This window comes from Euphorbia lathyris, chromosome 9 (genome assembly GCF_963576675.1).
Source record: "Euphorbia lathyris chromosome 9, ddEupLath1.1, whole genome shotgun sequence".
NCBI classification, from domain to species: Eukaryota; Viridiplantae; Streptophyta; class Magnoliopsida; order Malpighiales; family Euphorbiaceae; genus Euphorbia; species Euphorbia lathyris.
In genome coordinates this window covers 44,588,239-44,600,448 of record NC_088918.1, presented here as the reverse complement: position 1 = coordinate 44,600,448, position 12,210 = coordinate 44,588,239, and the positions used below count along the sequence as shown (strand labels likewise).

The 12,210-nt window shown below is 34.5% G+C and overlaps 1 long non-coding RNA gene across 1 annotated transcript; it reads right to left on the bottom strand.

Moving 5' to 3' along the window:
- Nucleotides 1–1,327: 1,327 nt before the first annotated feature.
- Nucleotides 1,328–5,456, bottom strand: LOC136205181 (uncharacterized). Its single transcript, XR_010675852.1, has 6 exons — nucleotides 5,350–5,456; nucleotides 5,060–5,264; nucleotides 4,756–4,853; nucleotides 3,696–3,834; nucleotides 3,471–3,609; nucleotides 1,328–1,466 (listed from the first exon to the last, which is right to left on the bottom strand). It is a non-coding gene; the product is annotated as an uncharacterized lncRNA (long non-coding RNA).
- Between the last annotated feature and the right edge of the window lie 6,754 nt (nucleotides 5,457–12,210).

Here is a 12,210-nt window from a genome sequence, read left to right as displayed (position 1 = left end):
CAAGCATGAAGTGAGACTATACTTTATAATAAGTCAATAAACTTAAAATCAACCCAAGTCAAGTAATATGTTAAAGGGGTTGACATATTACTGTTCAGACTTACATGTAACAGTGTTTTATATCGAGACAGAGAGCTGATCTCACAAGCTTTAGATATGGAGATATCTAGACAGTTACATGGATCCAGTGAAGGAGTTCATTAGGATTGGGACCCGACTTGAGATAACAGTATGGATAGATTTATCTGAGATAACAATATGGATAGGTTTATCTAAGTGTCAAATGTTCATCTCATTGGTGTTAGTATGTATAAGTAATCCTCAGACTCAAACAATCATTAATTAGTGATTCTGGATTATGGAGTGTGATGCTTTGATTCTGTGCGAGCACGATCCACTATAGGGGAGGCCCTGGGGTGTGTGAGAGCAGGGTTGGGTATCACATAAAGTAATTGTAGGATAGTTAATGTTAGATTGAGCATTCGTCACTCTTAATAAGTAGGGGATATATCCAAATGGCCACTTGTGGTGAATTGACTGAAATCCTTGTAAGGTGATAGAGTTAAGAGTAGAAATGAAGATTTCACTTAACTTATCTTTCAGAGTTAATTCCACATGGACAAGTATAACAGAGTCTTCGTTATATGTAACATGACACATTCCATGGTTATAAGAATTGTCTAAAGGATATAATTGATGAAGGATCGAATTATACTGGACCTAATACGGAAAGGTAAATGTCAGTATTCAACCTGGCTTCTTATCACACTGGGGGAATGTCTAAGGTTCTGCTAGTACCATCTCTCGAAGTCATTCTGTTACACTATGCCAAAAACCCCATTCAGATGACGGTTAAAAATCGTCATCCCACAAGATATAAATCTGTCACGGGGCTCGCTGCCATCTGATGGTACTTCAGATGATGGTCACGTTCTGTCATCCGTAATAGCCTCACATGACAGCGACCAAATAGCGACCTGTCATCTGACCACTAATTATATGGGTTTATCTAATAACAACTGTCATCGAATATATGTTCTCATAACACTATTTTTAAATAATTTATCAAAATATCAAGTTAAAATGAAGTTATTATGTTAATGTTATGACAGTTTTTATTTTCCTGACTGTCATTGTAACGTAATTCACATGACATAATTTGTATTAAATCTTGTTGTTAGAACGTAATTAGTATGACATTTTCTTATAAGAATTTTGTCATTGTTCCTTTTTTTTTTTTACCTCTTTCATGAACCTGTATAAATAACCAAAGTTTCTTGTAAATAATGTGAAAATAACCTTTATATATAACAATAAACTTGTACATATGTGAAGATCATAATCCTAACTAAAGGGTTGTCATTACAAAGCTAACATTTAACTATACAAGAAGCCTAAAAACCTAAACCTTGAATCTCATGACTTGTTATGTCCATCATTTGCTGGTTCTTCCATCCCTTTGCTCCCTACAAAATAAAATACACAAGTTAATTGAGTCTGATCTTTAAAGTAATAAAGATTGATGATTGAAACATCGTATTATAACAGAAAATGATATAAATTGCTTCAAATCAGGCAAACTTTACAAAATCAGAGGCTCCGCCAAGCATGTCATAGCCACAACTATCGCTTTGATAGAATATGACATCCTACAAACCTAGAAGCAAAAGTGATAGACATATTGCAGAATGTTACCATAAGACAGTATGCAAGTCCTTTTGTTCAGTTCTGTATAGCTATCACTATTACTTGATAGATGTCATGATTTTTTAGATATAAAGTATTAGCAAGCGTCTATTGGAAAGTTGCTACGAACTTAGAAGCAACCGACAATTCAGCCATTTAAACAGATCCTAATCGGCATTGCGGTTCAGTATAGCCATTTCCAAGCCCAATCTGACACTAGGAAAGACTGAATTTTCCTACATAATAATATGATAGATCATGAGCTCAGTTAAAAAGATATCCGAAACAAATAATGGCAACTTTTCCATTTAAAATTAAAATTAAATAATGGCAACTTTGCCATTAGGGTTTTTTACTAACATACATGTATCAACAATAGTAGTTGGTAGTAAATAGTAAGAATTGTCAAACAATTAATTTATTTTTCCTAATAGACAATAATTAGTAAATATGTAGAATTGATAGAAATTAACATGTAAAGTGGTTATTTAGGATATGATGATACAACAACAACAACCACAACAACAAAGCCTTAGTCCCGAAATGATTCGGGATCGGCTAACATGAACCATCATATCACTCTCGATCACCCTATTTTCCTCAATTCCCAGTAAACTCATATCACTCTCGATCACCCTCCTCCAAGTTTGCTTAGGTCTTCCCCTACCCCTCACCACTACATTCCTTTGCCACTCTTCGGTTCTCCTAACCGGCCCATCAAGCGCTCTACGTCTCATATGGCCAAACCACTTTAGTCGGTTTTCTCTCATTTTATTCTCAATAGATGTGACCCCTACTTTTGTCCTAATTATTTCATTACTCACCCGATCCTTTCTCGTATGACCACACATCCATCTCAACATATGCATCTCCGCCACCGACATCTTATGGATGTGGCAGTGTTTCACTTCCCAACACTCCGTACCATATAACAATGCTGGTCTAATTGCCGTCCAGTAGAATTTCCCCTTCAATCTATTAGGCATGCCGGGGTCACAAAGGAAACCCGTAGCACTCTTCCACTTCGACCAACCAGCTTTAATCCTATGAGCAACATCTCTATCTACTTCTCCATCCGTTTGGATAATAGATCCTAAATACCGGAAGCAATCCGAGACCTGAACAACTCTCCCATCTAGGGAGATTGTCCCTGCCTCCCTACTCCTATGGCCGCTAAACTTACACTCCAAATATTATGTCTTATTTCGGCTCAACTTAAAGCCTCTAGATTCTAGAGTTTGTCTCCATAGTTCCAACTTTCTCTCCACTCCTTCTTTCGTCTCATCAACCAACACAATATCATCTGCAAACAGCATGCACCATGGTATACCATCCGTTTCCTCACTATTTCTTTGATCCATGGATAACTCAGTAACTTGTGCAAAGAATGGTTGATAGCTTCCTGTTGAATTAATTTTTAATTTTTAATTTTTAATTCTATGTCATGTCATGTTTGCACAGAAAAAGGATTAGCAGAGCAGAGCACACCTTTTCACAATGTTTGCATTGTTTGCATCATTAATAAGAACAATAATCGAGCAACCACCAACTTAATGAAAAAGATTAACAAAATGATACGTAATTAATAAAGTTCCAAAAGAATAATGCTAATTAATGATTGAAAATGAACAACTTAATAACAATAAAAATGATCATGTTTTATTTACTAGCAATATCTCCTACAACAAAATCAGAAGTTATGAAGAGGCTCAAAATCTAGTCTAGTCAGTTAAGAAAATCTCAAGTAGAACAATTATTCATAGTAGAAACATGCTCAGCCTCACCATTTAGGATATGCAGAAATTTCTTATTGTAGGCTCCCAGAATCACAGTGACTGCTTCCTCTGCCCTACTTATTTCATGGGCTTGGACTTCTCTTCCTCTTCCTTCTTCCTTCTTTAATCTGAATTTCTCAAACATCACCTACATATTACATTAAATCAAACAATTGATTCAGTTTTATAACCTTGCTGAAAAATATTATTTTAAATAGCAGCAAAACTATCTACCTTAGTAACTGAAGATCAATAACTCATCAAATAAGGTATCATGCATATAGCATTGGGTTTCAATTGCACGATATTGAAGTAGGATCTCCCAGTGTGCCTGGCCACTTATTTTTGTTAAAGCTGCAAGCACTAGCAGGATCTGCAGTTGATAACAAAAGATTATAGTTTCAGGATTCGATCCTAATGACATGGTCCTATAGTAAGGTTAAGAAAGCAAAGGATACATGTGCTTTTCTACACAAACAATCCTACAGCAGGGTTAGATCCTAACGACATGGTCCTAGTGTGTGCATTTTTTAGTCATCAATCACTTGAACATAGAGATGCTTGTTGGAACGAAACACACATATGACAAACAGAGTTTAACTACATTACATTACATGTGCATGTGCCTCTTCAATATTGTAAAATGCAAGAAACACATCAACGGTCAAAAGGCTTCTAAATGCATAGAACATACTTCTAACGGGGCGTTTGGTATTTTATTGGGATAAGGATAGGGATAGGGATAGGGATAAAGTCTGGGATAGGGATAGGGATAGGGATAAGGATAAATGGTTGGGATAAGGATAAAAATATGATAGTCGAGAATTATTATTCAATGTTTGGTACGTGGGATAGAGATGGGGATAAAATAATACATTTTACTATTTTAACCTTATTTAAACTACATAACATTAATTTGAGGGATAAGATGGACTTTTCCATCCAATTAAAATCGCAGGAGCTTATCCCACCTCCTTATACCACCCCCCTCCTGGGTATAGGATTTGAGGGATAAGAACTTATCCCTCATCCGTCTCACTCTTCTATCTCGCAAACAAACATGTGATAACTTATCTCGTGTTTTTTTATCCCTATCCCACCTCCTATATCCCTTCTAACAAACACCCCGTAAAGGCTATAACTCATTAAATTACAAAGCAACCCAAAAATGCATAGAACAAACTTCTAAAGGCTTTCAATTTGTACAATCCATCAAGGAACTTCCCAAAACACATATAGTCAAAAAAGGAAAATCCAAATATATCCTCGGCACCTCTCAAAAAAGGAATTTCACCTTCATAAGTAACAATAAGCATGGATGGGTCTTCCAGGTACCTCTCCACATGCTTCCTTGCAGGACAACCTCTCATACTGCTACATTTATAATAACCCCTGCACAAGTTCAAATTTGACATCTCAATCAAGATAAATTCCTTAAAGATCTTAGCATAAGGAACTAATGGTTGAAATTGGTAAGGAAGAAAACTCAAGTGTAAGGAAGAAAACAAAAGTGTAAAAATTGGTAAGATACAAAAGAGAAAAGAAGTGATTTTATAAAGCAAAACTTCAAAATTAACAAGAGGTATAAGGAACTTAACTTGTCCATGAACGTTAGATTCAAAGGCTCAGTTTTACAAAGTGAAAAAAACCCTACATCAATCAAAAATTGGGGGAAACGATACTTAAAATGGAGACTCAACAGCAACATGATGTCTTCATTGAGGTCAGGCGACTCCGATCTATATCTGATGGCTCAGGCGATTCCTCGTGGCACCTGACGATAGAGTTGCAGTAACAACAGTTCTGAAACAAGATTTGAGAGAGTGAGAGAAAGAAAGAGAAAAGAGGAATTAGTAATATAAAAAAGATAAAGCCCAACAATACTTACCAGATGGATTTGAGAATGGTCGGAGAAGAAGACATCTAGAGATGCTGGGGAGATAGATACGATTCCAGATTTCAGAGATGGAGATGGAGGGAGCAAAGTGAGATGGATTCTAGAGAAATGGACAGACAAAATGAGAAATTAGGTTTTCATTTTGCCTTTTATATCCCGTCTAAAAGATTGGACGTGTTCAAAATTTTAGGAACTTTTTGCTCCCCCGCTTTTCTAATATTTGGTTGCCGCTTTTTTGGTTTTCAGTTAACAATGACAGTCATTTATACACAGTGTCGCCTGATGGTTAAGTGACTTTTCCATCAAAATCGCGTTTTTTTAGATGACAAAAGACTATAATCGTAATGTCATCTGAGAATCGAGCGTGTTTTTAATTATGTCTTCAGATAACATAATGTTAAAATACTGTCACGAAAAAAATTCAGACGACACGAAAACAAATGTCTGTCATGTATCTTATGTCATGTGAAAGGGAAAATGACATAGTGTTATATATAAGTTGAAATTAATCAGGTCGAATTAATTCCAATAAATATATACAGCTAGCAGCGATAATAACCTAATGGATCACACATGGGATTTGGAATCGAAGGACGAAATGGTAATTAAGAGAGAGGGAGTATATGGGCCGAATTTTGTACATTAGGGATGAAATAATTTAATTGATAATTATAATTAGATTATGGTTATAATTAAATTATCTGATTATGGGATAATATTAATTAGAAGGTTTAATGTGATTATATCTCTAATTAATTAAATCTCTAACATAAATAAATATCTAATTAGGATTAGGATTATTATCTATTTATATTAAGATATAAATAAAGATAATGATTATATTTATTTATTTATCTAATTAGTAATCCTATTCGGAAAGGATTCTAATTAATTAAATTAAATCCCTAACATAAATAAATATCTAATTAGATTAGGATTATCATTTATTTATTTATATTAAGATAAAGATAATGATAATATCTATTTGTTTATCTATTAGTAAACCTATTTGGAATAGGATTCTGATTAAGTGATTAAACCTAATGTGATTAGGGTTAATATTTGGAAGACTATAAATAAGTCTCCATACCTATGAATTTCGGCCAGTGCATATTCAAGAGACTAAGGATTTCTTCCGACTTCATCTCATCTTAATTACTCTTCGTTTATACTCTCTATTTGATCTCGTGTCGATTCCTTTAGAGGCAATCAATTTAGATTGCTATTCATTGGTTGATTACTAACTGTTTTCTTTTCTGTTGATTTCACTGTTCGTGAAACACGGTTGAGAAGTTGTGGGCACTTCGTTTGCAACAGTAGATAGATCTTCAGAAAAGGTATACTTGTTTAATCTCTCTTTATATAAAATAATGATTAACGGGTCTTGAAAAAAGGGAAATAGATAAAATAGATAAAATTTTATATTTCCGCTGCGCTTAGACTTGCCTATTTTCCTTTCATGTCATCTTACATGATATCAAATACAAAAACAAGTTGTGTCTAATTTAAAGAAATATCCTAACAAACATGTAACAGTATACGATCCTCTACAGAGAGCATCGTATATATAATTTCCGGAGACATTTGGCTAGGAGTGTTTAAAAACCGAACCGGGTCGAAATAACTGACCGAACCGATAAATTTTGATTTTTCGGTTCGGTTTTCGGTCTAATAGGTTCTGTTTCGGTTTTAAATATTGAAATATATCGGTAATATCGGTCGTTTCAGTTCTTTTGATAAATAACTGAAATAACCGAACCGAAATAAAAATTAATTAAATTTATTATACATTAGATTAATTAATCTATCAAATTTTCAACCCCACATTATGGATCCATTTGTTTTACCTACTGTTTGCTTTTGCTGTTACAGGTTGGAAAAAACTGTTTTTCCAAAAAGCAAAAATTCTCTGTTTTTGTAAAAGGCTCCTTTTACAAAATTAATACAATAGTTAATTGAAAGAATATTTTAACTCAGTTACAAAATTAATACAATAGTCAATTGAGAATGATTGGTTTGTAGATGGGATTAAAGAGATTCTTCTGCCTGATCTGAATCAGGGTGTTCTTTTATTTGTGGTGGTTTGCCATCAGATTTGGAGATGGAGGAATGAGGAGATTTTTAGAGGAGGAGTGGTTTCTCAGCCAAATGTCTTAGACTTCTTTTCCAAAAAGATTAGTACCATGGTTGAGAGCTTTTTTGAAGACCCCTTGGCTAGGGCTGCTCAGAGGAAGGAGGTCCATCTTTTAGGCTGGTGTAGGCCGAGTGAAGGTGTGGTTAAGCTCAACACTGATGGTTCTTGTCTAAAACACGGAAGAATTTCCACAGGAGGGGTTCTTAGAGATGATGGTGGCAGGTGGGTTTCTGGTTTCTCTCAGAATTTGGGTATTGGTTCGTCCTTTTCTGCAGAGCTTTGGGGGATTTTCTCTGGCCTGAAGTTAGCTAAGAATCTGGGGGTGAAGAAGCTTCTTGTTGAGTCAGATAACCTAGAAGCGGTTAAAATGATTTCTGAGGGCAATGCTATTTGCCTAAATAGCCTTAACATAATTAAAGGCATTAAAAGGATTGACTCCTCCTTTGATTCTATTCGCTTTGTTCATATTTATAGGGAGCAAAATCGCGTAGCGGACCGTCTTGCGATGGAAGGGCATTCTAGAATGTTGGGTCTATCTACCTTTTCTTCTCCTCCGGTCTTCATCTCTTCTATGATCTTGGAGGATGTGGTGGGGGTCAGTTTTCCTAGACTGATCCCGAGTTGAGCGGTTTTTTGTTTGTTTGTTTTTTCTTTTCCTTTCCTACAAAAAAAAAAAAAATATATATATATATATATAACCGAACATTATTAGTACAACATTGAACAACAACTCTCTCTTATTCAGATACTATTACTATGCTCTTCTATAAATTCGAAAATCTTCATAATTGAATTAAGCTTCAAAAAAAAATAAATTATAAATTAAAATATAGTTAATAATATATACTGCACACATAGTTATATATACTGCCTATATAGTATATGAAATTTAAATCTTAACTTTATGATTAATGTCAAATCATGGCATCGTTATTTTTTTAATGTAAAATAAAAAAAAATTGTTTAACAAATGTTATAACCGAAAACCGAACCGAACCGAACTATTCGGTTAGGTTTGGTTTTAATTTTATGTCTTATTCGGTTATTTCGGTTTTTAAACCGAACCGACTGTTAAACACCCTACATTTTACAGAAAATTTCAGATTCGTAATCTTATCATGGGGTGGAAAACCAGTGGTCATAGGGCGGAAGTAAAACGGTGCGTTTTATGTTGAATATACAGGGTGAAGGTGTTTGGATCATTGTTTTATTGAAGAGTTATTTGATAGTGGTGGTGATGATAGGAAAATGAAAGACAGTTGGATTCTTTTGTAATAATTAATATAACAATAAAACATTTGCATACTTTTAAGCATAAGTATCCAATAATGACCAAATAATTGAAATCTTTCTTTTTCCAATATTTTGGTATTTTGTGTATAACTTATTTTAACCAAGAAGAAAAATGAGATCACTACTGTAGCGTTGTATGAGGGTTTTGTATACACAATAGGGGGGCAAATGAAGAAACATAGGCTAGACAATGTCTGTGAGTGATTTGAAATGCATATTCGATCCAAGTTTTAAAAAGAAAAATATGGGTACGAAAAAAGACGCATAAAGCCAAATACCAAAACGATGGAGCTTTTAGAAGCCAACAAGGGCATAACTATGTATTTTAACTAAGTTTATGAGCTATACGTCAAAAACTTGTTTCGTTTTTCTTTCCAATCACTCTATTTATAACAACTTCAATGCATGAACCCATTACTTTTTCAAATTTTTCCTATATTTGGACAAATTAAACTATTATTTTTTGCTTTGTTATGTATATGTCTCATGCTTAATTCTCTCATCCCCTATTAGTCTAGTGATAAAAAAATACAAATAAAAAAATATAAGAATCAAAATAAAAAAGTATAAGGATCAAAAGTGAAATTAATCCAATAATTAAAAAAGTAAAAATAAATAAATATATAGACCAAAATAAAAATTAAAAACAAAATAGAGACTAAAATGAAATTTTATGAGGAGAGTAGATGTTTAAATTAGTGAGAGAAAGGGGAAAGGGAATGGAAAACCTTAGGAGGCTGGGAGAATGAGATTAGAGGAGTTAGGGGTAAACCCAAAACTAAAACAGGGTAAAAGGAATGATTGAATTGATAAAACAAACACCCACAAAAGGAATGAAACCTCCTCATTCCCTTGCTCTTTCCCGAAACCCCCAAAACAAACAGCCTCTTATTCTTTTGTTTTGTTTTGTATATGTCTCATGCTTAATTCTCTCATCCCCTATTAGTCTAGTGATAAAAAAATACAAATAAAAAAATATAAGAATCAAAATAAAAAAGTATAAGGATCAAAAGTGAAATTAATCCAATAATTAAAAAAGTAAAAATAAATAAATATATAGACCAAAATAAAAATTAAAAACAAAATAGAGACTAAAATGAAATTTTATGAGGAGAGTAGATGTTTAAATTAGTGAGAGAAAGGGGAAAGGGAATGGAAAACCTTAGGAGGCTGGGAGAATGAGATTAGAGGAGTTAGGGGTAAACCCAAAACTAAAACAGGGTAAAAGGAATGATTGAATTGATAAAACAAACACCCACAAAAGGAATGAAACCTCCTCATTCCCTTGCTCTTTCCCGAAACCCCCAAAACAAACAGCCTCTTATTCTTTTGTTTTCTTCCATGCTTTCATTTCATTCAAGAATTTGGCTCATTTATTATTATTATTATTATGTTATACATTTATAGATTATAACACATTTATACATACATTAATATATATGGAGATTAATACATAAACATTAAAACTTAGATTAAGAGAAAATATAAGAGCATAAAATGTCTTAATATGGTGTATCTTACAATTGGGAAACTAGTATCGTTTTATACGATACCGACACATGGCACCTCAGGAGCCATCGAACCAACCACTACATGTCTCAAAACAGACTTTTGGATCCACTATGAAACTTCTATGGAATGTATCCTTACTAAAAGGACCTCCATGCGGCTAGGATGAAGACTCCTCGTCATGGAGGACTCCTCCTAAAACCAGATTCCTAAAAGGGGAAGGAATCCTAATACACAAAGGATTCCTGGAAGACAATGGACTTGGCCCAGCCTTATAAAAATACATGTATAGCCACATCCTATGGTATGTTAACTCAACAAGTCACAACTAGTCCTTACTCTTCAACCCTTCCTAAAGCACCTACTGACCAGGCATCGGAGCGGGTTCGCCGGGCTCCACCCCATCCCCCCTCTGACCCTTGGTTCTATTTTACAAGTTCAATTAGGAATATCCATCAAGATGTTGAGACCCTCCGTCCCGAGTTCATAAACATAGTTATCATTGGTACGGTGACTGTGGAACTCGAACAAAACATGTGATAAATCAAACAATTCAAAGATGACAGAATAAAATATCAAAGAAGAATCCACTCAGGAAGTTGAGCGACAACCACAGTTGGAACCTCAATACCAACTACTGGTGGATGAATTTTCCTGTAGGGCAAAACCTAGGGACATTGCAAAAAGAGATGGACGGCATAACAAATGCACATGCGATAAAGATGGCGGAGCTCAAACAACAATTGAAGAAAGCCAAAGAAAAATTGCGAAAAAACCTCAATAGCACCACAGAATCTAGTCATCAATCAACAAAAACGCCTAGAAGACACTCCAAAAGCCTCTCCCCCATAAGAAATTATTCCCAATCAAGAACCCCACCCCCCCAGGCGAAGAGAAAAATGAAAAAGCCCCAAGAACAGACAGAGGCACCAGTCGAAAGAGGGAATTAAAAGCAAAAAAAATGATCCCCTCATAAACCTCTAGTTGATTATGACAAATACCCTGACAAGAACAAGTCGAAGGAGGAAGATGAAGACAAGCTTATCAGCAAGAAGGAGATGCATGAAATCCTCAAGGAGGAGATTATAGGGAGATCTAGAACATAATTCGGCCCCATCAGATACGTGCACGCCTCTGTGTAAAGAAATTCAGCAACAACCAATGCATAGGGGGTTTCGTATCCCTACCTTCAGCCAATACTGAGGTAGTGGGGATTCAGTAAACCAAGTCAAAAACTTCAGATGAATTGTGAAAGCCATTACGGCTAGTGGAGGAGTTATTTATCGTGTCTTCCCTAAAACTCTGAAGGAGTTACACTATAACAAATAGCCTCTTAGATGACGGTCAAAAACCGTCGTCCCGCGAGAGAAAAAACTGTCATAGGGCTCGCTGCCGTCTGATGCATCTTCAAACGATGATTGGATTCTTTCATGTGAAGGCATGTCATATACATTAGCCTATTTGTGTGCTATCATATTACTCGTGTTATGATGACAACTTATTTATTATTACCATCACCTTTAATGTCATCGCATGACATACTAATAATTAAAAATATCAAGTAGATATATGAGAAATTGGCATATTGGTATTTGTGATGACAGTTTGTATAATAATTTATGTAGTTGTAGCTTGTTTCAAATGGCATAGGTTTTAATCAATCATATCAATGGATTTATTTTCATATGATAGATTCATTTATTTTAATGTCTTTTTATTGTTGTTTAGATGACATTTTTAAACGTAAATGTCACTCTTTGCCTTCTTCTTCGAATGACTTTCTGGTATTTACCTGAATAATGAAACATACTCAAATGAACAAGAAATTCAGTATATCAATGATTTTAAATTTATTAGGGACTAATGCTCATAATCTGTTTACATTTGTACAAATAAATTTCTGAATGTAATTAATA